Here is a 27,069-nt window from a genome sequence, read left to right on the forward strand (position 1 = left end):
GGCGTCAATTGTTTACATGCACCGAGTATCTAAACCAGAGCAGGAACCACAAGAAAAACAGTAGAGACGGTGTATAACGAAAAACGGATAATTATAAAGCATATGCGATATCCCCAAGAAACTAATGAGAGAAGTATACAAACATCATATATTCGCACGAAGCAGATCAGAAAAGAGCAGATTCGCACAACCAATTGACACAAATGAAGAGAAGAGAGCAGATGAGCACAAGGTAAGCACAATAAAAACTCAGGCGAATTAATGTTCTAAAGTTCATATACAGCTTTCACTTCAGGGTGGAAATGGCTTAAATTTCTTGAACCTTCCCCGGTAAGGTCATTATTTTTATGCGTAAATGAGAAGTACAAATGGGCTGTCATGTCAATATGTAAAAAACTTTAGATCAAAAAGCTGCCTAGTTGTATTTCTTACTTTACATAGCTTATTTCTCCCAACGATTACTAAATGGTTACAGGGTTGTCATGTTGTTGCATGTATGAAACCAGAACTTGTGTATGGCTAAACTGCGTCATATCCCTTGGTATCTACTCATTTCTTTATGAATAGCTGTACTCACACGCCTGTATCTCACATGTTGCTGCTAAAGAATACATTTTCGTCCTGCATTTTTTTTTCGTGTGCTAGCTGAAATAAGTCTTGTCTGCTGCTTGTTGGTTGTGCCCTTCAAGCCCGACGAGGTTTAACTGTTTAGTTTTTTCGTTTTCCTTTTTTGTATATTTTAGAGATTGGCTGGGCTATGAAAAATATTAGGCAATAAAATTTGAAGCAGTGTGTAGAGCTCGCCATTGAAAAGTAAGCACAAAACACAAGTTTTTTCCTTATTCTTTTTGCTGTTCATGCATGCTGTGGTTAAGTTATTCCCGCACTTTGTCACAGCTTTCTTCCATTGTGTGAGTGTGTGTGTGTTTGGGGGGGAAGGGGGTATGTTCTTTGAGGCGTATTTTATCGTTGTCTGAATAAAAGAACCATAAATTCTAAATTAGAAATGTTGAGGTCGTAGAAAAAGATCCTACATTGACACTAAATTCAAATAATGATCTACGTCAGAGTGAGAGCTCAATGTATGACATCTAAAACGATAGTATTATCAACAACATTACTCTACCTAATGAGACAAAAGCACACATGTACCACAGTAGCAAATTCTCAAAATGATCCTGATAACATCAGATGAGCCACCTACAATTACTCACTAGTAATCAATCTAGCTGCACTAAATAAAGAACCTTCCGTGCATAAAGAGACGCAATGAAATGCTGCTTCTTCGTTTCTGTTTCATTTACAGAAAAAATAACCACCAGACTTCATTATGGGGAATGGCGTGAGTAGTTCCAAATTCAATTTTCGTGTAGTTACACTGGACAGGTGGTATCAATCATCTAACGGGGTGCAGTTTAAGCAAAATTCGTCTGAAATCTCGAAGCCAATTGTGGGAAATTGATAGATGACCGTTATTGCTGCTGTGGCTCCCGCTGCTTTCGGTCTGCTGCTACTAGCCCAGTAAGGCCGGGCAACGCTTCGCATGGCAACAGTGACACGAGTCGGTGCGGTTGGTCTGCTTTAAAGCGGGTGGTTTGAAGTGTAGTAACCCCATGCGATCCGCAAAAACGTGATTTTATTATAAACGCAGGTCCTTCCTTGGCACAAGAGTAACACTACGAGGTTCCTAGACCACTATTTCAACAATCAACGTCAACCTAATAGTTGCATTTAGTGTCCCTTTAACCATGTGGCCTGACAACCTTGAGATGCGCCCTGCTAGAGTATCGTCCATGTAGTGCATAGAGACGAGCAGTCTGGATTTTAGTAGACAGCAGATCATCATCGGAACAAATCATTCTTGGAATTCTCACCTCGGAATTCGTTGAAACAGACGACGACATACAACCACAGTGACATCAATCCTTAAGCGCACCAAAGTGATGTGCAACCCACTTTAATCCTCAACCAACAAAGAAGATTCACAAAGTGTAGCATCAGTGCTGGAGCCAGTTTACGTCATTTACTGTTTTTTTTTCTTTTCACCCACGAATTCTGCTGGCCGAATTCAATTACTATCGCGCTCGGTATGAGCTACACCACACGAGTGCGTGGCCCAGAGCAATTTGATCTTGTACAGTGACGATAATCGGGGCATAATTTAGAGTCATCGGAAAAGAGTTTCGCTATTCCCGCGAACGCGTATTACTCTGTATGCCTTGCTTTTACCCTCGCCGTCCTTTGTTTAAAGGAGTGCTTTGCGATTCATTTTTTGTGTACTGAAGAAAAATACGAAATTTATGTTTTAAGCCATGGTGGCAGCTATCACTTTCGAAGCTGATATCATGACGTCGAAACACGAAAGAAGAGACATAGAGAGAGGGAGAGAGATAAAGATGCAAGGAAAGGCAGGGAGGTTAACCAGACGAACATTCGGTTTGCTACCCTGCACTGGGGAAGGAATGAAGGGGAGAAAAGAGGAAATCAAACAGAAACACGAAGGAAAGAGTGAAAGCAAGTAAAGGCAATGCGCCGTCAAACTAACCGCTAAACCCACCCCTGATAACTCTATAAAGTATATCCCGATCGGCGCCACTGTGCAACCTTACAGTGTACAGTACTGACGAATTGAAACAGGACACTCGGAGCGCGTGGCCGACGGTACATATGCCGCCGCTAGTGGGTGCGCGTAGAACCAATGTGTCGCATTGTGGTTATAGAGCGAGGGAAGAACCCCTACGGAGCAGGTACAGTGTACAGGATTGCTCTTTCCGGTCGCCAAAGTGTCGGCCTGTAGTTCACCATGTGTCCGCCGCCAGCGTGGCGCTGCAAGGCTTACGCACATTCGCATGTCGACCGCACTAGCTCGCCGCTGCGCACCACTTTTATTGCGGTGCCAGCAGACGACCATCTTGTTCTGAGCGCTGAGGCGATGTGGTACGCATACTGTGCAACAAGAACACAAGATTCAGTTAAGAGATTGCGCCTTGCGTGCGTTCGTATACCTGATAAACATTTGCAGAAAAGTATTCAAAGTTTTTTTTATGCTTTCTGGCTCGACAAGAAAGAAAATGAGTGGCAGGATTGCCTTAATGCAACATGGAAATATTATCATGTATTAGTGTCACTAGGGAAAACTGTTGCCTATTGTTGAATACATATAGCAGAAGCTCGCTCGTCCTTCCGTGGCCGGCTGCTCTACAGAAGTTTGGCACGCAGAATAGCCGCAATATTGGCTGCTCGGGGTGAAACAACAAAATAGTGAGCGATTGTTCTAATGCTGCACGGAAACAGGCCCATGGTTGCTGTTTTTCTTTTTCATCGTGACAAAAAGCTTGACAAACTTTATGCTCTTGTGCAGCTGTTTATCATATCTGCGATCATACTTCAGGCCCAATATCTCCTACGTGCCTCATCATCGAAGAGCGCTGATCGAGGGCGTCGTCTGCTTAAATGGTGCGCATCGTTCATGCGATTCGGGCTGCATGCATGCGAAAGCGCGCGGGCCTTGCACCACCACACTGAAAGTGTGGGCTTTGTGAACTGAATACCAACTCTTTAGCGACCGGAAGGAGTAATCCTGCTCTGTAAGTGTTCTCTCCCTCACTCTATACCACAATGCAACGCCTTGGTTTCACGAACGCCCACGAGCGGTGGCACATGCACCGGCGGCCACGCGCTACGTGTGTCCCGTTTCAATCCATATGTACTGTACTTGCCCTCAAGCTTCCACGGTGCAGCACACATACTGAGCGTGATAGTGTTTAGCTGTGAAGAGTAATAAAGACGTAATTACTAAGCCATGGTTACTGCATTACCAAGTAGAGCGATGTTAATGAGTACTGACGGCCGACATAAGGCGGCTATAGCTCGAAGCACTGATCTGCTTTTATTTCACCGTTTAACGGCACTCAGATATAGGCACATTTATTAAACCTTATCTACTCAAACTAAAGCTAAACTGATCCTAACAGCAAATACGTTATTGGCAGATTTCAACCGCCAACAAAGCATAAGGCGAGGAGGTTGCTATGTTCACGCGCCGTCCCTACAGATGGCGACACTACATGGGAAAGCGGCCAGCGAAGGCTCTACTTTTCTCCTAAAGGCAAACCAACAAAAATAAATACGAGATGACTTACCTCTTTTTTCCCCTTCTCCTGTTCAAAACGAGAAGTGGCAAACGGAACAGCTTGACCGCTGCATTTGACACGTCAGTGAGCCGATAGCCCGCAGGCGGTAGGCGTTTTCCAGCTTGATATAGCGTGCACGGACGGTCATTGCACAGCACAGGCGTTTTTTTTTTTTTTTGCACGTATCGCACCACTCCTTCACGCGTTGCCGCGGGTGGCGAAAGAAACTCCGCGTAAAAACAGCGTACCAGTAAAGCGGACGTGTGTCGGTTCGCTTCGCTTACATTTTGCTCCGCACAGCTCACGTTGCAGAGCCTTCCATTCTTGCGGGAGTACGACATGACTAAGGGCTTACGTTTCGTAAGAAGTTCACAAAAAATATGAAAAGCGAAGATCGCCCTCACCGACAAGCATCGAAAAAAAGAGACGGTAATCTCGCGGTTTCCGCAACGTGTGGGGTGTAGCGTGATTTAGGAAGGCGATTGGTTGGACTGTCGAGAGCAGGAAACACAAAGCGCTGAAGAAATATTTAAAGTAAACGAAAATAAGTGAGAAACACAAAAGTAAGTCACAAGAAATCAGTCGTAGCTGCGTTCTTCACAGAACAACGGCGCTCGCGTAAAACGCAAAATGTGCTGCCAGTCGTTCTTGAAGTGCTTATCAGTTTCCCTTTCTCAGCTTCTGCTCGACGTAGTTTGTTCTACAATTCAGCATATTTTTTAATGGAAAGCATTTCTTTGCGCACTGCAAGTACTCTTGGTGTCTATCTACGTATCTGTTCATCTATCTATCTGTCTACCTATCTAGCCACTTACATCTGTGTGTTCTCATGATTTCACCCTTAACTTGGTGTGTACCAGCATTAGTATGGGAGCGTGAGATGGTTTGATGAGTATGACGATCTGGTCCAGAAATGAATAATGTCCCATTCCCGTCGCGTACGTTGTCAAACACTTCTTCCTCAACTGTGGCGCATAGCCGCTTGCTTGCATGCGCCACTGGTATTACCGTATGTGCCACACGTGATTGACAGTATCTACCCAGCAACGATGAGAACACACATGGGCAACTTTAACGCGTGAGCGTTAAGAGAAACCTCACATCTTCAGCGTTGACCCGTCAAATGTAAAAAATAAATGTTACAGTCCCAGAAAGAATCGAACCCAAGTATTCTGCGTGGCAATCAAGCATTCTACCGTAGAGTCACGCGAGGGCCGGGAACTACTTTTCAAATAGACCCTGATGATCGGGAAACGTCAAATGTGGTTGCAGTGCTGGCTCTCCAAATTTATAAGCATTACATATGTAACCTCATGGTATACATTCGTTACGTCGGGTTAACGTCAACGGCAGATGGGTGCAACGCACAGATGTTGATTCATATAGCAGTGCCCAGGGCTACCATCCTTGCAAGCATCAGCGCATCATATCAGCTTAACACTTATGGTGTTGCTAATACTCACGTTCCTGTTGGCATCGTCGGTCAAGTGCAAAGAACTGGCAATGTAAACATCTCCAATTTTCAACTAATGTCTGTGTGTGTAACATTCGTACATATACTTACTGTTTTTATTACCTTGTCGCTCAATAAAATAACACAACAAGGTCATCTTCCCTCCGCATGCTCCTCGTAGCGTCGATTCCCGAGGTACGTGGGATCGGCTGAATTTTTCTTACAATTATTGTACCGCCCCCCCCTTCGCTGTAAATGCAGGAAAGGACGAACTGTTCGACATGTTGCCAGATGTGTGCTATGTACTAAGAATGTCTTAAAAGAACAGAGAGGTGGGCTAGTTGCAGTGGCATATATAGAGGAGGCGGCACACGTGGTCCACTTGCCCCTGGAAAAATTTCTGCCAACGCTCCAGGCTAGTTCGTAGTACACAACTCAGAAAAGCAGCGTAAAAAATCACACAGACGACAGAGCAAGACGGGACACAGCCCGAATCCAGACTGCACAGAGCAATAATGTTAGCTCTTAGGTCTGTCATTTCTCGCGCTACCATTCTGAGGCGAAAATGTCCTGTTTTTTCTCGGTGATGGGCACTAATATAGCAAAGGTTATAATAATTTCCGAGGTATTAAGTGACAAAACCATGACATGATTAGGATGCTCACATTATGTTCCGGAAAGTCTCTCCATCTGTTCTTTACCATGCGCTGACATTGCATAATACCATGGGTCTCCAACGCTTCGCCTCCATCAAAATTTGACCACCACGACCTCAACCGAACCCATGACCTTGGCACTGAGCACCATAGCCACTCTACCCTGGAGGCAGACTATTCGTAAAATTTGAATTTTCATCAATGGGTAAACTACGCAGAAGCTTTTCGAAGCAGGTTTTTTTAGTTTATGGCAAAGCAAAAACGACAATTCCTCACTATTGTATTAGCACTTTACAACCCAATGAAGAAAATATCGCTTTGAATTTTGTATGATTTCTCGGCTGCTGACCCGCAGGTCATGAGTGCAAATCCCGGCTGCAGCGGCTACATTTCCGATGAAGGCAGAAATATTGTAGGCCCGTGTACTCAGATTTGGGTGGACGTTAAAGAACCCCAGGTGGTCGAAATTTCCGGAACCCTCCACTAGGGTGTCTCTCTTAATCATATCGCGATTTTGTGACGTTAAACCCCATAAGTTAATCAATATTGTATGATTTCATCATTCATCGGACGTCTAACACTAATAAGTTCATTGATTCGAACACGTCAAAAAAAATTACTCTGATTAAGCTGAGCCTCACCCGAACGAAATCACCAGACTTATGGGTCATTCATTCATTCATTGATTCATTCATTCATTCATTCATTCATTCATTCATTAGACTGAGAACGCCATAGGACTCATACGTAGAGTAGCCAATCGGCATCGTGACATCAAAGACAACCTGTGACGTCTCGTACACGCGCTTGTTTTGTGCCACTTTAGCTACGTCGCCACCATACCCGAATGGCAACGTGTTGAGCGTGATCAACTCAACGCCGTTATTCGAAAAGCAGTCTCTCCGACGCAAAAACTCTTCGCGCTGGAAGTACACAACACGCTATAGGAGATAACCAAGGCTCAGGAACGAGTGCCAATGCCCCCTACTCACTACCACCAAGGTGTCAGGCCACATTCTGTGTGGCTCGGCTTCTTCTCCTTGACGGCCAGGGATACCCCAGAGTTGGCACTGATTCTCCGTGAAATCCGTGACCATATCACAATCGCTTCCATTGCGTGAAATGTACACGCTGATTACAACAGACGCAAGCACGTTGGGCGTGCTACCGTCCTTCTTAAGCGCGCAGACATGAAAGTGGACGACGTCTCGTTCGCGGACGCCGGTGCCTATCGCAACAACCGAGCCTTCGCCGTGGTCTCATCCGCACAGCGGATTCTTAACGATCCTCATCCGCAACCCCGAAGTAGTGGATCAACTATAGCTATAGCTGTAGCTGTGCTCGACAACAAACGGGAAGTTATCTACAGCGACTCCAGACCGGCCATCAAAGCCTTCAAACGAGGCGTAGTCTCCGACCAGCCATTACGAATTCGCAGCACTGCGGAGCCAAGTACCCTGAAGCGCCACACTGTCATCTGGTTCCCCGCCAATCTGGTACAGGTGCCGGGTGCTCCGTTCAACCTCAACGAGATCGCCTATGACGCAGCGCGCGCACTTACCGACCACGCCACCACACGGAAACCCATTTACTGAGTTAGAGACTAATCGAGATGCAGCCACTACGTACAACAACGTCACAAAACACTTTTACCTAAACGCCGCATTTTTCCGCCCCCACATCCTGAACTTAACAGACCGCAGGCGCTAACCGTACGAGTTTTATTATAGCGGAAAAGAGCAAATGCAAGGATCTAGAAATAGCGCTAGCATTGCGTGCTCTAAACGGAGTATGTGCAGAACGTTAAAGTATAGCCCAAACTCCTCCGCACAAATGCTATTTCTGGCATATAGCGTTCGACGCGAACGCACGCAAGACATTCCATATGTAGGGCAAGATCCATGGTGTCGCCTGTTGAAGTGAGAGCCCTCCCCATCAAATCTGAATAGTCCACAACCTCCATTGCTAAGCTGTTCACTCCGAAATACTGGTCGTATTAGGTTTAGATTTCAGTAACGATGCTTCGCCGGCTGTACAATGCCGATAAACTAACTTCGTTTTCAGATATACCACGGCCGCTGGATAAAAATAAGGTTGTTTTTATCCAGTGGACGTGGATATACACTTGATTTTGCAGTACACAAGGCAAAAAAAATCGTCTACAAGGTTCGCTCATGTTTTCGGTTGCAACGCAATGATAGCGACGCCGTACTTATCTTGTTTACAAGGTAAGGCAAATGCCGCTGCAAGTAAAGCTGAGCAAGGTAATTGGTGTATTGAGGAATACTCCATTATGGCACATGTTGAAATAAAGCGATGTGTTCTGGGCTGACAGATGCAATACTGAACCAAATATGGTATGGAGACGCAGCGATGGCGACTTCGGGTCAAATTGTTTTACTGGCGTACTTGAGGTTTCCACTGTGTATACAGTGTTTAAAATGTGAATGCATTTGTTAGTCGGGGCATGTCAGGCGTCTGTAAGTGTCCGCGCGCCGGGATGTGTTCTTTCTCCTCTCTCACTCTCTCCCACAGCAACAGCTGCGGGCGTGCGCCTTTGTCCTCGCCCCTAGCAGCGCAGCTCAACTTAGTCGGCGTTGCGCTGCTCCCAGAAACCGGAGCAGATGGTGCGGGCGAAGTAGCGGAGAGTAGGTAGAGAGGAAGAGTGCACTCTTGCAGAGAGAGTACATACGAGCAAGCAGATGGCAGAGTGGCAAGAGAAGGAACGGCGAGAGAAAGAACCGCGAAGCACTGCACATAGCTTCTCCTACACTCTCTCTGCAAGAGCGCAACCCGCGACCTCTGGGTCAGCAGCCGAGTACCTTAGCCACGAGACCACCGCGGCGGGGCGTGTGTGTGTGTGTGTGTGTGTGTGTGTGTGTGTGTGTGTGTGTGTGTGTGTGTGTGTGTGTGTGTGTGTGTGTGTGTGTGTGTGTGTGTGTGTGTGTGTGTGTGTGTGTGTGTGTGTGTGTGTGTGTGTGTGTGGAGCGAAGCGCGCACCACACTCTGGACCATTGAATGTCTGATTAATGTGTAAATAAGTGCTTACCGCACAGATCCTCGTCTCCTCAATATTTACGACATCAAATTTATTACTCCGTGTACTCATGGCGCTAGAAATGCATCCGAATTTTCTAACAATTTCCTTCGGGGAGGTGGGGGCAATTTTTAAATGCGAATCATTTCATAGCGAACTTCGGTGACTTGGCGCGTATCTATCTATCTATCTATCTATCTATCTATCTATCTATCTATCTATCTATCTATCTATCTATCTATCTATCTATCTATTTATCTATCTATCTATCTATCTATCTATCTATCTATCTATCTAGCCGCTATGACTTTCAGCTCGCCTGGCCGTTTTGATAATGGTATCAATACCACACTTCATATGGCATAACATGACTGTATGAAGAACACACATGACTAGCTATGACATGAAAATCATGACATCTATGCCATGAATGTCATAAGTTACATTTCATGGTCCTGAAGCTCTTGCGGTGGTTTCGTTCACATGGCATGTTGCAAAACTGGTATAGTATGACATGATTGCATGACGAACACAAGCGACAGACCCTAACACGAAAATAGTGACACGCGTGTCATGTAACAACATGAATGCATGCCACGTTCATGACGCGCTCGTGGCCGTTACACTAGTGTCACATATACCAAATTTAGTATTACGGTACGTGAATGATTTTCGAAGGCATCTGACTGGTGCAAACATGATAAACATGAGATACGTGTCATGTAACAACATGACTAAATCCTACGCTCATGATGCGCTCGTGGCCGTTTCGCTACCTTCACATATACTAAACTTGTTATTACGCGACGCGAACGGGCGGCATAGGTTAATGACACATCCAAACGTGATAATCACGACATGCGTGTCATGTAACAACATGACTACATGCCACACTCATATGCGCTCGCTGCCGTTTCATTAGCTTCACACATGCTAAATTTGGTATTACGTGACGTCAATAGATGACGAAGGTATATCTATTTATTCACAATACTGCCAGTCTCCAAAGAGACCATAACAGGTGGGCACTACAGTATACAGTTACAAAGAGCACTTAACACTTTCGGGATCGTAAATTGGTAAATAATGTGTAAAAATACAAATCAGCAACCTTGAAGCATACAATCAGCACTTATGCACAACATACACACCAAATACAAGTGAATGCTGGTTTGCATGTCACAGAAAAGCAGACATATCAAGGACGCTAAAAGACATTATTTTCAATTCTTGATAAGAAATCGCACAATGACTGGGCATTAGTGGTGAAAGGGGTTAACGAATTCCATTCGTAGATGGCAACTGGAAAAAAAGAGTATTTAAACGCATCATTGTTACATTTATATTCTAATAGAGCCTTTGTATGTTGGTGCCGGGTAGCTCGTGTTTGCGAATATTCAACGTAGTTTTAGACATCTATTTTGAAATAATTATGTAGGAGTTGATAAAGAAATTTCAAACGTGCCTGCTTCGCCCGTGTTTCGAGCGTGGGAAGCCCAGAAACAGCTAGAAGGGTAGTGGGTGAATCAGCCAGTTTAAATTTGTTATGTATGAATCTTATGGCCTTCCTTTGTACCTTTTCTATTTTTTATGTTAGTCCCGGTATGAGGAAACCATACAGTATTTCCATATTCAAGGATTGGCCTAATGAATGTTTTGTAGGCTAGTAGTTTCGTCGAGGTGGGTGCCAGATGGAGCGATCTGCGAATAAAAAATAGCTTTTGCATAGCAGAAGAAGTAACATTATCAATGTGAGCGTCCCACCTTAGATCTCATGTTATTGTTAAGCCTAGATATTTATGTCTGTGTACATTCGTGAGAGCAGCACCATTTATGTTATAGCGAAAGTTAGAGGGTTCTTTTTTCTGTGTTATCGTCATGCATGCAGATTTTTTTACGTTGATTGTCATCTGCCAATGAGAGCACCATTCTGCAACGGTATTAAGAGACTTGTTGAGAGAGAGGTGATCTTGTTGATTGTTAATTTCTCGATAAATAATACAGTCGTCTGCGAATAACTTTATTTTACTATCTATATTAGTAGTTATATCACTTATATAATCGAGAAATAACAAGGGTCCAAGCACAGAGTTCTGGGTCACTCCTGACGTCACTGGTACTGTGTCTGATCCAAATGTTCAAAAATAACAAACTGGGATCTATTAAACAAGAAATCTTTAACCCAAGCGATAATATCTCCATCTCCGATAAGGCTTCTTAATTTAGCTATTAGCTTTGTATGACAAACGCAATCAAATGCCTTGGATAGGTCGAGTAGGATTATGTCGGTTTGGCGGTGATTGTTAATGCCTAGCGTGAGGTCGTGTATTACTTCGGTTAACTGTGTTACGGTGGATAAACTTTGGCGAAAACCATGCTGGTTATTGGACAGAATGCGTTCTTGTTCAAGAAAAACGGTTATATGTTTTAGAATGGTATGCTCGAGTAGTTTACATGCCGTGCTGGTTAGCGATATTGGTCTGAAATTTGTTTCAATGGATTTATCTCCTGATTTTTGTATCAGAATAATTTTGCTATTTTCCAATCTTCTGGTAGTTTGGATGTTGAGAGGGATTTCCGAAAAATAATTCCCAGGTATCTGATTTGATTGATTTGTGGGGTTTAACGTCCCAAAACCACCATATGATTATGAGAGACGCCGTAGTGGAGGGCTCCGGAAATTTTGACCACCTGGGGTTCTTTAACGTGCACCCAAATCTGAGCACACGGGCCTCGACATTTCCGCCTCCATCGGAAATGCAGCCGCCGCAGCCGGGATTTGAACCCGCGACCTGCGGGTCAGCAGCCGAGTACCTTAGCCACTAGACAACCGCGGCGGGGCTTCCCAGGTATCTGCGGCACCACTGTGCGCATCGTTTAAAAAATTGATTTGGTATATTGTCCGGACCACAGGCTTTTTCGGTGTCTAGGCCAAGCAGAAGATTAAGAACACCGGCGTCTGTGATAACGAGTGGCTGGATAGTAGGACCAGGCCGCGAATGTAAGTCCGGCATGACACCATTATCTTTAGTGAAGACAGAACGGAAGAATTGGTTGTATCTGTCGGCTTTTTTTTTTCAATGGACGAAAGCTTAGTTGTGAGTGTGTTTTTTTGGCGGAAGTGGTTCCAAAATCTATGTGGGTTGTTTTTTAAGAAGCTGGGGAGTACAGTGTTGAAATAATGACTTTTTGCTTCTTTGGATTTCTGTTAAAAAGTTTTACTGCAAGCGCTAGCCTGGAAGCGTTAGATGGGTTGGTGCCTGGTACCTTGTTCGCCTTCCGAATCCTTTTGAGTTGGCGTTTTGCATGTATTACTTCACGTGTAATCCATGGGTTATTTTTTAACGGTTCTTTTAACCGCACAGGTGTTACACAGTGCGACACTATATCTTTGAAACACAACCAGACATCGTTTACATCAGACAAGGGATCTGAGGCCAATTCCGAAAACACTGGGAATTTATGAGCCAAGTAGGTTTGTATCGTCATTTGCTCTGTCAAAATTTATTATGGTTTGCGCGACCATTTGCATCGGTATTGAACAATCTAGCGGTAATACACACATCGGTATTCTGTGATCTGATATCCCTTCAATTATTTCAACCTCTGTTTGTTCTAAAAGGAAGTTATTACTCAACAAGATTAAGTCAAGTACACTGCGACACTCGCCTTGTACCCTTGTGGGGCATTCCACAATCTGGCGCAGGCTAAAACTTAGCATCATATCGACAAGTGCTTCTGAAGCCTTTGTTGTGTACTGCATGGTAGCCCAGTTAAAGTCGGCAAGGTTGAAATCCCCCATAAGAATAACCCGGCACTTTCCAGCATGTTGGTGCAAATACTCTTGTTGGTGGCTATGCATTCGTGCCCACATCCGGGGCTTCGATAGATGCAGCCAACAACTATACTTGTGCTTTTGGTAATAATTTTACAAAAAACTGCCTCAGCATCTGCTACTTCTGGAAGGATGATTAGTGGGATTGATTTCTTTATTACTAACGCCACACCTCCACCACGTGACTGGCGGTCTTTTCTAACAAGTACATAATTTGGGGGAGCAACTTCATGATTCGAGATGGATGCCGATAACCACGTTTCGGTAACTGCCACTATATCGGGTTCTTGATCGAGTAGTAGGCTTTCAAACGGCTGTACCTTATTCAAGATACTGCGGGCGTCTATGTTCAATAGCGTTATTTTTTCTTGCGCTGGCTTTGGCGCGTTGCGGGCCGGCTTGCTTCGTTTTTTCTTTGTTCCACTTTGTCGTACTTCTCTATTTCTACCCTTTCGTTCTTTTCGTCATCCCAGGTGAACATACGGCTGGTAATGAACAGCTTATTATATGCTAACGACACTTTATCTTTATTTTCGCGGTTTTGCTTAGCACTGTCCCAGAGTTTTTTTCTGGTTTCTCTGAGTTTTCGGCAAACATCCTCTCCTATAGAGAAATCTGTGCCCTTCAGTTTAAAGCCGTTTTTAGTACCGCAGTTTTTTCTCTGGCATCAAGTAATTTAAGTATGACTGGCCTTGTCTTGTTTGGTCCAACTCTTCCTAAGCGATGAATGCGCTCAATGGCCACAGGTTCAAGTTGAAGAATTTTTGTAATTATGCCGTCATTGACTGCCTGTTCTAGGGTTTCACTTGTTTCTCCTTCCGGTTCCGGTATGCCATAAACGATTAGGTTTGACCTCCTGCTGCGGTTTTCCAAGTCGTCTATTCTTGCTTCAAGGCCCCTGATTACCCCCTTCATAGAAGCCATTTCTTTGTGGTATGCCGCGACTTCAGCCTCAAGTTTTGTAATTACGCCAAGCTTGTCATCAATATCCGAGAGTCGCTTTTCTTTGATATCCTTAATGTGTGCAGCGATTTCCGTCAGTTGTTTAGCAATCTTTTCGAGCTCGGGGCCGGGATTGCTTCCGATATCTCCACCCATTAACAGTAGTTTCTTGAAATATGTCATGCATGATTCACGCACAGCGCAATACTGCCATGGGCACGGCAACACCAGCAAGAAACGGTCACTTGAGCGGATGCATTTTCCATATTGCTTCCTCACCTGAAAAATGTAGACGAACGGGCAATTTGTGAGCCCCATGTCGACGGTGCCACCGTTCCCAGTGACAGGAGGTTCCCTGAGGAACGCATATATAGTCCCGGACAGCGCAGACGCCAGGTGGTGCTCCAGGGCGGATGGGTGGATGCATGTGCCGGTAAGCTGATGCAGTCGATAGTCGAAGAAGATCCGTGTCGGCAGCGTCGGTACGTGGTCGCTCTTTGCACGCTGGTCCAGCGCAGTCGCAGTCGCCCCGGTTGTTCCGAGGCCCACATCGCCTGCGCTGTGCAGCAGGCCGAAGACGAACTGAAAAATGTAGACGAACGGGCAATTTGTGAGCCGCATGTCGATGGTGCCACCGTGCCCAGCGGGTATATGAATGGTGCAAACGTGATAATCATGAGATGCAAACGTGATAATCATTAGAAGCAACGCAGCGGGGCGCGTGCCCCGCTGCGTTGCTTTGACGCATGCGTGTTTCAGCGCGTCCAGTGTCCCTCTACAAAAAGAGGGAGACGTAGTGTTGTCTGGGTAACGCATCGGCGCGAATGTCGTGCCGATTGCCGTCAGGTCGCGCCGACGGACGCTGGTCGCTCCTAGCGCCAGACTATAGAGTGCTCGCGTTTTGACAACGTAGCGTCGCTGTGCCCAGCGTGCGCGCACGTCAGCGCTACGTTGGAATATATAATTGGGCCCTTCATGATGCGCTCGCGGCCCTTTTGCTAGCTCCACATATACCAAGTTTGGTGTTACATGATGTCAATGAATGATTAAATATATGACTAGTTTCAGTTTCAGTTTCAGTTTTATTGAGCATTTTCTTCACAGAGTTGCGAAAAAGAAAACGCAAGGATAAGAGCAAAAAGCTGCTATGTTAGCAGCTTGACGACGCTCCTACCCCTTTTCACTAGTACAAACATGATAATCCTGACACTCATGTCATGATACCATACCACGTTAATATCGTACTTGCAGCCGTTTCGCTAGCTACACATATAATAAATTTAATATCACGTGACGTGGCTAAATGCCGTAGGTAAACGACACATTCAAACATGATAATCTTGACACAGGAGTCATGTATTGTATCATTTACCTCCACCTCGTAACGTTGTGCTGATTTTAAAGTGACATAGCAGCCTTTCTTATTCGTGCTTCGCATATCATCGATTCCCATTGTACGTGGGATCGGCAAATTTTTAATAATTAGATGGCGCCCTCAGTGCGTTCGTTTGCTTTAGCGGGAATGCCTTCCTTTGTACTAACAGGCCACCAGTTGGCAGGAAGCGCGTTCCATTTTAGCTTTAGCGTTGAGATGCACGCCGATAACGCTAACGTAAGCGTCTTCTAAAGTGCTAAAACTTCCTTGTTACAAACTCACACCTACGCAAACCTTACCAAGCTTCCCGCTTTCTATCCCAATGCGTACCCCAGAGATACGTGCCCCTCATGTGGACACACGACCACACTCACACACAAACTCTTGGAGTGTCGAAACACTTATCCCGATTCGACCTCAAACAAGTGGCAGGGTTCCCTTAGAAGCTCACTTTTCGTAGACCAGCAATGGGCCATCCAGCAAGCCCACGAAGCGGCCGCCAGGTACTCCCTGTCGGTCCCTACGTGGGAGACGCCCGCTACGCGCTAAGCGCGTTCTGCAGAATAAAAAGAAAGTTTTTTCATTCTATTCCGTTGCATTTGTTCATGAATTCATTAGGCTTTCTTTATTTACTATAAACAACCAATACGCAATCCCACACACACATTCGACAAGCCCCCTAGGATGTTTTATCGTTGATAAAAGAAGTTCCAAAGCTGAAGGAAAAAAAAATATTTAAACCCTCTCTTCACTGCACTTCATCGAAAGCCTCATCTCTATTCAATGGAAATAAACTCAAGCCACAAAGAGACAAGAACTAATTTACTTTTTTTGCAGATTGAGCATCAATGTTCATTTGAATCAGCCCAACACGGAGAACACAATGGCTTAAAATAGTACTAAGCACGAAGGAAGTCCTACGTTTCATACACGTCTCATGCAAATTGGATTACGCCTCGCTGGCCGAGACATCGGCTGGGCATTCAGAAAAAGCGGTTTCCATATTTGTACGCCGACTATATTATATGCGGCTCACCACACAACCTTTATATTCCGTCGTTTGCTTTCATTTTCAATGTACTTGCGAGAAGCTAGAGCTAGTCCATTACATAGTGAACTTTTCCATTTCATTTCTCTGCTTCGATTTATTATTTTAATTATTATTGTTTCATTGGACCAACGAGCTCGCGAATTGCCTTTTAGAGAATTCTTAGCATCAATTGATGCGTGCTATGAACGTATACGTTTCTAACTTTTTTTTTCCTTAGGCTCTCGTACAGTATGCAGTATACTGTGCCCTTCACAGCGTACCTCTGTAAGTTCATTTCTGAATGTTTAAATTTATGTAAAAAAACAGCAGTTAACAACGAATATTTAAAAAACATGGGGAATACTGCATAAAAAATGTCGACTTCATTTACAAAATTATCTACGATATAACCGCATAATCGTAATTAGTAGTAAGAAGGCTATACTCGTTGGGCCTATAAATATATAGTTTGTGTATATTTGGAAAGAAGAATCGCGATAAAAGAACCTCTTTTTGAGAAGTCATACAACCCTCTTCCTCCCCCCCCCCTCACTAAACGAAAATTTCTCTCTCACTTTCGCTCCTTGACAGCGTGTTATAGAGGCAATAATTATTACACAAACTACGAGACAAAATACGTTGGGGTATCACATTTTTTTACCGCTGTATGCACGCAAAGGGCCACGTTTATTAAAGATCTCTTCAACTTTGACTAATGTAGATACATGTAGCAGATGTCTCGATCTCAAAACTTTGCGCCAAACAACAATAACAACATGCTGTCGTGTTATATGTATATTTTTTATACTAATGCAGTCGAGAACATCTCGTTTGTTGAAGTGAATTATGCCTTTTTATCTGCAATAAATAATAATGTTTAATAATGGATCAATTTAGGTATTACTAATGTTTCTAATAATATTATATTTATTAGATGCTTGTGGTTTTTCAGTAAGGAAACTTCGTGAAGCATTCATTCTTCGGTGAGGCAGAAAACGTGAACCTAAGAAAAAAAATGCTAGACCTGCGCGGCAAGCGCAGCACACCCATAGCGAAAGCTAAAAGAGCAGGCATTCGGAGCCTTTTCTAAACAATCAAAGGGTAAATGCTGCAAGCAGGCTTGCTTGATGCCCACTACGGCGTTAATAATAAATACTTCAGGGTCGTAAACCGGCATTCGCTGTGCTATTTTTCGTCATTAGAGAGCTATAGTTTAGCGTTAGCGTGATAGCGTAGGTTAAGGGAATAGCGCTACCGTGCAGCACACGTTCGTTGTGGGCAGCATCTTATAGTTTAGCGGAATAGCGTTTACGTGGTTTACAAGCCCCCGCTGGGATGGCGGCACCACCTATTATATGTTTAATAAGTTGAACAGTGAAAATAAAAATAAAACGAGAATGTTTGCCTATGCCACCGCGCAAAGCATTGTTAGAAGTTTATTTTAGTGATAATAAAAGTGAATAAATATGAACCACGCACCAAACGCTAAACCATAAGTTCCCGATTTGTTTACATCGATCTTGTAGTTAGGCCTAGACGCGTTCAAAGTGGGAAGCTATCTCAAAAACTACGCCAACTTATCCGTAATACTAGGTCATCGAAGCTGACTGAAGGCAAGCGAAGCAACCTTGAACAGTCGTTTGCTGCGAACAAGGTGTATCTTTCACCAGCTACGCCAAAATCACTTCGAAGCAGGCGTCCGAAAGCGCCGCCATGTTTACGTACACTACGTACACCTACGCTACCACGGTACCGTGAAATCTGAAAAATACCGCGCTTACGGGAAGCTGTACGGGTGACGTACGTATCTGCGCATGCGCACTTCGATTCCGGTATCACGGTACACCCGGTAACCCGGTAAGCCCGGTTTACTATAATTCACTATTCTTCTGAGAAACGCGGTATCCGCTAAATTATTGCGAAGAATTTCGCGCCAATTGTTCATGCAGTGGCTGACAACGATAAGGAATTATGGCTGAAGGGGGTATGCGCCACAGTTAATAGCTGAACAAAAAGAAGCTTTTGTATTGGTTTGAAGCATTGGACGACCCACTCGTTACGCTATTCGCTTTGTGCGACGACTGCTTGTTCTTTCGTTATTTTAAAACGCTTAATAAGTCCTATTAACGCGATTGCTTTCCCGACATCAAGCCTGTCTAAGGCAAGTTTGGCAAGAAGTCGTAAGCACCGGCGTGGCTCAGTGGTAGAATTGCTGGCACCCAGCGGACTCGGGTTCAAGCCCCACTGTGTCTTTGAGTTGTGATCTCCTAATGGCTTTTGCTGTAAAACATGCTCAATGGTTTCTGGTATAATACAAAAGATACCGTCCGACCCCCTAGATTTAAAGAAACCCTGTTCTTCGAGAGATACGTTGACATGCACTGTACCAGTCTAAATTCTGAAAAAGAAGGTCTTTGTAGCAGGAGTTACTTGCATTCTTTGCACCCTTTTCAGCACGTCCGGCCCTTGGCCTACATTGTGCACGGCCTTGTACGTGAACACCGGTGGGTGTCTGAATGGCGTCTGCACATTAAAACGCAAGAGCATGGTACTCACTGGCTGTCCTCTGCTGTACCAGGTTTTCTTCAAAGAATCAACATAACGACAAGTTAATGTGGTTAGCGAGCAGTTGTTCTTCAACCACAAAGCTCCATGAAATTTTCAGGGTCATCCAGTGCGGGCAATTGAATGTTCAGCAGGCGATGCACTTTTGAAAATTCTACATCTATGGCATGGCAAGAAAACTCAAAAGTGGCCTACCTTCGCACGACGGTCATTGAAGAGGTGGTCATGTTGCAGAACTGCACCAAGTCAGTTGCAGGCCAGCCAAGCAGAAGCCTTGAAACTTGACTTCACTTCGAGCAAGTCAAGTCGTCCGCAAGTCATCCCCATGTTTGAGAACCAATAACAGCGAGCAGCAAAGCTGTCTTTAGACTGTCTCAAATCTAGCACGAGTGAAATAACATCACTCTGCATTCCCGAGTTATTGTAATAAAGACAGATTTCTCGTTCTGTCTCAGCAACAAACATCTAAGAAGATAAAGTCATCACTCAGCAAAACATGATAATGTACTTTTACGACTATTTTCTTGTGGCATTCCTTGTTTTATTTTATAATTAGTTCTGGTCATAACCTCTAGCTTGAAATTCTCCTGCCTCTCTGCTGCCTCAAGGGTATTCTGATACGAGTATTGAAACGAGTATTTCGATAAATCAGAGGATATGAGCATGAGCGAACTTTTCTTTTTCAGACAAAAAGTAGCAAACGTAGACGAGAAAGGTGGAAGAAAAGATTGGTATGCTTCACTCCCTATGCAGCTTATTGCATACGCCACTGGGTCTGAAAAGCCAAACACCATAGCCGCGATAAATAGCAGGCATGCATACTTCAGCAGCGTTGCGGTTGGCAGCTGCAGGTGACGTTTTCGGGAATATTGATTGATTTGTGGGGTTTAACGTCCCAAAACCACCATATGATTATGAGAGACGCCGTAGTGGAGGGCTCCGGAAATTTCGACCACCTGGGGTTCTTTAACGTGCGCCCAAATCTGAGCACACGGGCCTACAACATTTCCGCCTCCATCGGAAATGCAGCCGCCGCAGCCGGGAATCGAACCCGCGACCTGCAGGTCAGCAGCCGAGTACCATAGCCACTAGACCACCGCGGCGGGGCCGTTTTCGGGAATATATAGAAGAACAAAATATGATAATGATGACGTTTTCCGCGGCAGGCAGTGATGCTGCCGCGGATTTTTGTCAGCCCAGAGACTCGGTTTTTTTATTTTTTTCTGATCATTGTACTTATAATGTCATTTCCTGTGCTTCCCTGCAGTAAATGTGCACTGTATTGTATGCATGCATGAATTATAGTGCAATGCAGCTTATGAAGAGAAGCTTATCTTCTTGCTTATTTTCCTTTTACTTATCGATCAAATCAGCATATATGTACAGTAGCATCTCCACAAACGTGTGCACGAAGACGACGCGGGAGTTGCCCCAGCCCTCCTAATCACTTACGTGGGGACGGGATTCGCAAAATCTACCGCAAACGTTTACCTAGATATAGCCAGTTTACCTAGTTTACCAAGTTTTGACCCGTAACGGCTGCTGTATTCCCCTAAGGTTGCCTTTTCAGAAATGTTTGATTCTGACCTTTTTATGAAACACCTTTTCAACAAATGACGTACCCACAGACCACAGAATGACAAATGATTTCGCATGCAGCAACTCATAGCTGCTCATCGCAAGCGCTTATCCTGTCCAGCGTGCATTAAGACGTCTTTCAGGAACATGTTCACCTTTTGCTGAAGAAACTCTACAGATCATAGCCTCTGTAACTTTTGTAATATCACAAAGAATCCTTCAAAACTTCTGTTTTGTTTCTCTAACATTTTCGTCGTTATAGTAAAAGTGCGCTTTATTGAGTGCAATATATGTTAGCGAAAATAAGCTACTTCAGTTGTAATCCTCAAGTGTTATTCTTTTAGTGGCAGTGTTTAGAAAGAGGTTAACATAGCAATGGTTAACACCACTCACCTCTTTCCTCTGTCACGATATTTTTATTCGTAAATTCGTTAACACAATGCGGGAAAAAACAAAAGAAGAAAGTCTCAGTGGTACAATATAAATGTTCACGCAATAGCTCTCCATCGAACAACAATGTTCGCAGCGCAGAACTGTTTACCTAAAAAGTTGTTCACAGTATTTTGATTCTATGAGCCATTACAAACGAATAGAAACACAAGGAAGAATACATTCTTCCTACCATGTATGGGACAAAGTAGACATCTTCATGCATTACTTATACTTCCCATCAGTTTGCCTAAATGATGTACCTATATGAATAAATCTTTTTTTTTTCTAGTCTAAAATTGCGTTTATACGTTCAGTGCTGAAAGCATTCCCCATTTTCTTACTATATACGCTACTTCCAGGTCGCTTTCCTGCAGCATATAAAAATACGCAACCAAGCTCCCTCGACAGTCATTGACCATTGACTGCGAAAGTAAAACCGAATGCCGCAGCATTCGCACAACATCGCACCACAATCGCTTTATGTTATATTGTGTTGTGCGCGTACGTGGGGCTCTTCTGTATACCTCTGAGGTCGAATCTACAGTGCGGAAGCACCCGATGAAACGCACCGCTTTAATTTTTGGGCTCACTGGCAAGGAGGAAGATGCGGCAGTCGTGGTCTCCAGAGCGCAATGGAGGCGAAAACGGTTCGGCCACCGTATACTTCTGCGCACTACTCTCGTTCTGCACCTTCCGTTTTTTTCTTCTTCTTCATCGAGTCGCCACGTTGAGAGGAGCTCTGCTGACGGTCGGTTTTTTTTTTTTTTTTTTTTTTTGCTGCGTCGTACGTGGCATCATGCCAACCTTCCTCCCCTTTTCGGAGCGTATAACCCGGGTTTGCTCTGGGTCATAAAAGCCAGCCACTTCCACTCCATTAAACGATTCTCCGATTTTTCTCGGTTTTTTTTATCAATTCACAGGTCTTTGGCAGGGGGAAGGGGGGCGGTGGGCGTGCGTTTGCTTTGTTAGTATAGCAGCAGCCCACAATGTTTCTTGATGTTGATAGTCCTATTGTTGCCGTGCCTTTTTGAATAACGTGTCTTCACAGCATGCTTCGATAGATAAATTTTATTTTTCATCGACCAAAGAAAAAGAAAGTCAGCAGTTTTGCGAGTCTGACTTGGAGTACACGCCATCTGAGGGGTTGGCAAATCAAAAAGAAAAAAACGAAAAAAGTCATGTATATCAAGCCTCTTGAAAATGGAGTCACCTATAACAGCTTCGAAGAGACGCCATGTGAGACGTGATGTAGTCATTGGTGCAGTCGGCTGTTTGTAGCGACAGTTCTTCCACCAATCACAGAAAGAAAGAAAGCTTATGTCCAATAAGCACTCCTCGATTCGGTGAACTTGACGTGCAACATTTGAAAGCGTACGTATGAATTTTCTAAAATATATATGTCATCCTGGAGTCCTTGTGTCGCATTCTCACACGATCGCATTTTAGATGCATCACCAAATGTCAATTTCAGTGAGCGTAGTCTGGTTGGTTGAAGATGGGCGGGGAAGAAGTCGCTTAAAGAAGCACTCACACAAAATTTCGAAGGCGAGGTGACGACTGCGATAGATTTATGTGAAGACATACATAACATTTACGATATATAAAGGACAAATGTAGCTGAAAACAAATTTAAAATAAACTTTTAAGTGTACGCTACGCGTTCGAGCGGGAAACGGAGCTCCTCACCACGCTGACATCAACGCAGAGGCAATGGAAACAAACCTACGTCACGAGTTTTTGTTGGCTAGTTGCTGCCATGCGCATTGAACTTGCCCTATCTTTGACAATCCCGGCGATAATTTAAACCTTATTGCCATTGCTGCAGCTGGAAGGAGAACTTCGCCCGACATGTGTGCTTATGGAGGAGACCGACTCCTGAGTACAGATCGCTGATGCCCTCCCTCGTTCCCTTGGAGGTAATTGGCAATGGTCGTGATGCCCTCTACTTTACTTTATTGTTTTGTTTCTCTCTCTGTCTTTTCTTCTTTGATATTACTATTTGACCATTGTCCTACTCATTTTTTTAATCCATAGCCTGCTATACTTTGGTACAGCAGGCAGGGCGTTGTTTGTTATTTTTTATTATTTTAGGATTAAATTTGTCCCACACAAATCTGTGAGTGCGTACAGACCCGCCATCGGTTCGAGCATGTCTTATGTGATAGCGGAAGTGCCCGTTGTAAGGCTACTCGTGAATGGTTCATCTTGTTCATTTTCCCTGGAATTTGAGGGAGATCATCTGGGCGGCACATTCTTCAATGCCCTCGTTGGGATTCCTGATTTTGATGGAAAGTGGCAAGGAACTTACACTCTCGAAAGAGAATTTCAGCTATTACGCAGATCAAGAGGTTGACTTTACGAACCATTGCGCGAGCGCTACTTGGAACAACCAGACCTTCAAGTACATAATTTTAGGTTACCGGCGAATTATCTGGGAGGGGTTCCGGAAAAGGTGAAAAAACCTCAATAAGCACAAGATAGACCCGGCAAAAATCGTGAAATATTGAGGGAAAGTGTCCCCTTTTCCACTACGGGATAACCTAGCTGCCCCGGCAGTCACAAAAAGGAACCTGCGAGTCGAACTGGAGGACATCTTCATTTTGGTCACGCCCAGTGGCAAAGGTTGTGGCGACGACAAGCGTCACTCAGTCCTTCTTCTACAGGCACTCCCAGCTCAAGGAGATAATGGAGTTCAGTCGTAAACAACGTCCATAAAGACACGACGAGCGAAAAAGACGGTGAAATCGAATGTCAGCGACAAATGCAGAAAGTCGGAACAAAGGGGCTCAACCAAAGCTGGACCGTAAACTCGGAATTACGTTACGACGACGACTGCGTATTACACATCGAGACCTGCAAGATCAAGAATGAGAAGCGGAACGAAGAAAAACAAAAGCGAAATAACACTTGTTCGCCGAAATTTGGAGGCGTTAGCCCCAACGCTCGCCGCACCACAGTGGCCTTTGCTTCGTGGTCCACATTTTATAATCCTGAACGATGATACTCTTTGAAGGGACAGGACAGCAGGACGATCGCCACAGATTGTTTTCTCTGTTTTTTTTTCACATACTGTAAGAATAAAATAAAAATGAAACAGCTAATAGCACAATCAATGACGGGGAGCTATAAAAAGTCGAAATCGCTCTCTACCTTGCATCTTTTACGTGCTTCATTGGCGAAGTCATGGGGGTTCTTCCTATTACCCCGATAGTTTTCGATTTCTTGTGTGCATATAAAGACTCGCACATGTACAATTTACTCGTCACTGCGATGTCTTGTTGTGGTGCTCGGCTGGTGACTCTGAAGTTGCGGGATCAAAACGCAGTCGCGGCGGCTGCATTTCTGATAGAGACGAAAATGCTTGGGGTCCGTGTACCTAGATTAAGGTGCACGGTAAAGATCCCCCGATAGTCGAAACTTCCCGTACCCTTCACTATGACATCTCTCATAATCATATCGTAGTTTTTGGAATCTTAAACACCACCAATTACACATACGTATGAACATACGAACGTGCACGAAGTATATGATTCAACCCCTCGCCTTCCTAAAAAATTCACAGTTTTGCCGCAAAGGCGAAGCAATGAAGGTGATGGAAACAAATTGGAAGATCAAGCGCAGAATGACAAGCAGACTGAAACGTACCCCGCGTTTCTCACGTACAAAGAACGCACTAAACGCACTCACAGGTAGAGATTAGTGCGAATAAGCGTCTCAGTTGTTACTTCGCTCTGTCTGAAAAGCACGCTTTTTTCGCAACCGGAGGCTACGCAACGATTGCAGGGATCTTTGTGTGCCCGGTAACTCTAACGGAGTCGTTCCGACGGAACTCAAAGGCTAGCCAAGACGTACGATTCTCCTCACTGCAAGATAAGGGCACACGATCGAGCGTACACCCTCTTATTCTCTACGCGGGCCAAAGTATACGCGTGAGCGATGAGAGCCGCTACGTGCTCACTGCGCCATCTTGCTGATAATGCTGAAAACTTGATAGTTCCTCCAGGAGATGCGCGCCAACAGCGGTAAGTGGTAGATATGAATAGCTTGCCGTTTGAACGTTGAAGGAGGTATTTCTCGGCGGCTCAGTGGTTAGCCGTCGCATTCACGGCGCGGAGGTCCCACGTTCGATACAGTGCACCGGAGTCCTATACTGGGATTTTTTTTCTTTCTTGCGTTTTCATACATATAGATACATATACATATATGGTGCATGACGTTGACGGTGACGCCGGCGGCGAAATCCAGCCGAGAGTGTCCATATAATTTCTGTCGCAATCCGAATAAGCTTTTTACGAGTCTTATGTGCCGAGCTAAAAATAAATAAAACCCATCAGTGATGGTGTTTGGGAAAATGCGCACACTGCGAATTTGCGTCCATTTTGTTACTTCCATTGTTTTTATCTCTCTCTGAGAGACAAATGCGTTCTGGACAGCATGCCTTTCATGCGAATAGAAATGGACGCCGGATGAAACGATAGGGAAGAGGGTGTGAGTGCCACTTTCTTGACACGGATGAAATATTGAGCACGGAAAATCGCCGTCCTTGGACGATGGTGTCGTCTAGTAGGATTCGTTATGCGTATTGGTATCTGCATGGTGATATCGCTCATAAAATGGAAAGAGCGCGCAATAATATCAGCCCATTCTTCGCGCTTCCGAGAAACCACATTTGCTGCGATTTCATTTTTCTTCAGCGTATTATGCTCCAAGGACGACGACGCCCGTAGAAATACAACCACCCGGCGAAAGCACCGTCCCCGTTCTATATCTGTGCGCCCGATAACAGCTTTTTTTTATTACAGACGACCAATTCGACGACCGGCGTCCAGCTAGAAGGAGCATTAGCCCACATATATGGAGATACATAGGTGCATTAGGGAGAGAAGAATGATATCCCGTAGTGCTGTTGACACACAGAGAAAGTTGGAGAGAGAGTGTTATATATAAATGTTTATTGCTTCAGTTTCTATCATAATAGATGAAGTGGTCAGACAGAATAGACTGGCCTTTTAGGTAAACAATCCGCCGTTTCCCATGAAATACCGAGATTGTGACGGCTATTGGCTGGGACCGTAAATGCTAGGATGTGCAAGTAAGGGACATAGCTAAGGCACTGGATTGGCGCGAGAAATCGCGTGATGCTGAGCTTTGCGAATGGTCCGCCAGCCTTGGCAATTTGAAAATGTTTCGTTTTTTTCTTGAAGACAAACAGTGCTGACCGTCTGTTCGGGGGGCAAGGTTAACGTGGTTGCATTTCTCATACTTTCACGAGCGTTCGACACAATGCGTAAGAACTCAAGGAAGTGTTTGAGTTAAGTGAAATGCGTTTCAGCGTAGGGATAGGTAATGTCCATGGTTTATATTCTGCATACATTTCGAACAAATTGTTTGTGCACATTAAGCGGTAATATCCTTTCATTAAGCCCAGTCGATTCAGCGTCATTTTACGAGCATTCTGATAATCAACAACGAGCACTGAGGAATCCACGGGGTATACGTTTATCTCCGCGCCATAAAGCTGAGTCGATGATCAGAATGGGCATAAGCGTGGAAGTCAGTTTCATGTAAATGCGAGTCAGAGCGTGGGAATCTTGAGATGACTATGGTAAAGCAGTCCCCACACAGTCAGTTGACTCTTCCAGTCCGTATTGAAGACGCAAGTAAGCTTACACAAGCTCGTCTTCTGAGTTTTCATGCCAGGGCCACATTTTTCACAACAGTGCTATTAAAAATTGAAAAGGATGCATCAGCAACAAAAAAAACTGCTAATATATCACCAGGTGTCCAGCGTAGCCAGGAAATTTACATATTTGGTGTGTATACTGAGAGCAATCTGCCTTGTGATTCTCCTGTTTTGGTAGGACGGTTTTGGTAGGGGCTGGGACAACTAGCATCACCAGAAAGAAAGCCCCCGAGATCTAGAGGCGCTTCACGACATCGCCGCCAGGGGAAGGGCGCATGCACCATGGCATTGTGAAAAAGTTGGATTCAAGCCCTCTCGATGTCTCCTTGAACATTATCACTCGCAAGCTG

Source organism: Rhipicephalus microplus, chromosome 5, assembly GCF_043290135.1.
Source record: "Rhipicephalus microplus isolate Deutch F79 chromosome 5, USDA_Rmic, whole genome shotgun sequence".
Taxonomy (NCBI): Eukaryota; Metazoa; Arthropoda; class Arachnida; order Ixodida; family Ixodidae; genus Rhipicephalus; species Rhipicephalus microplus.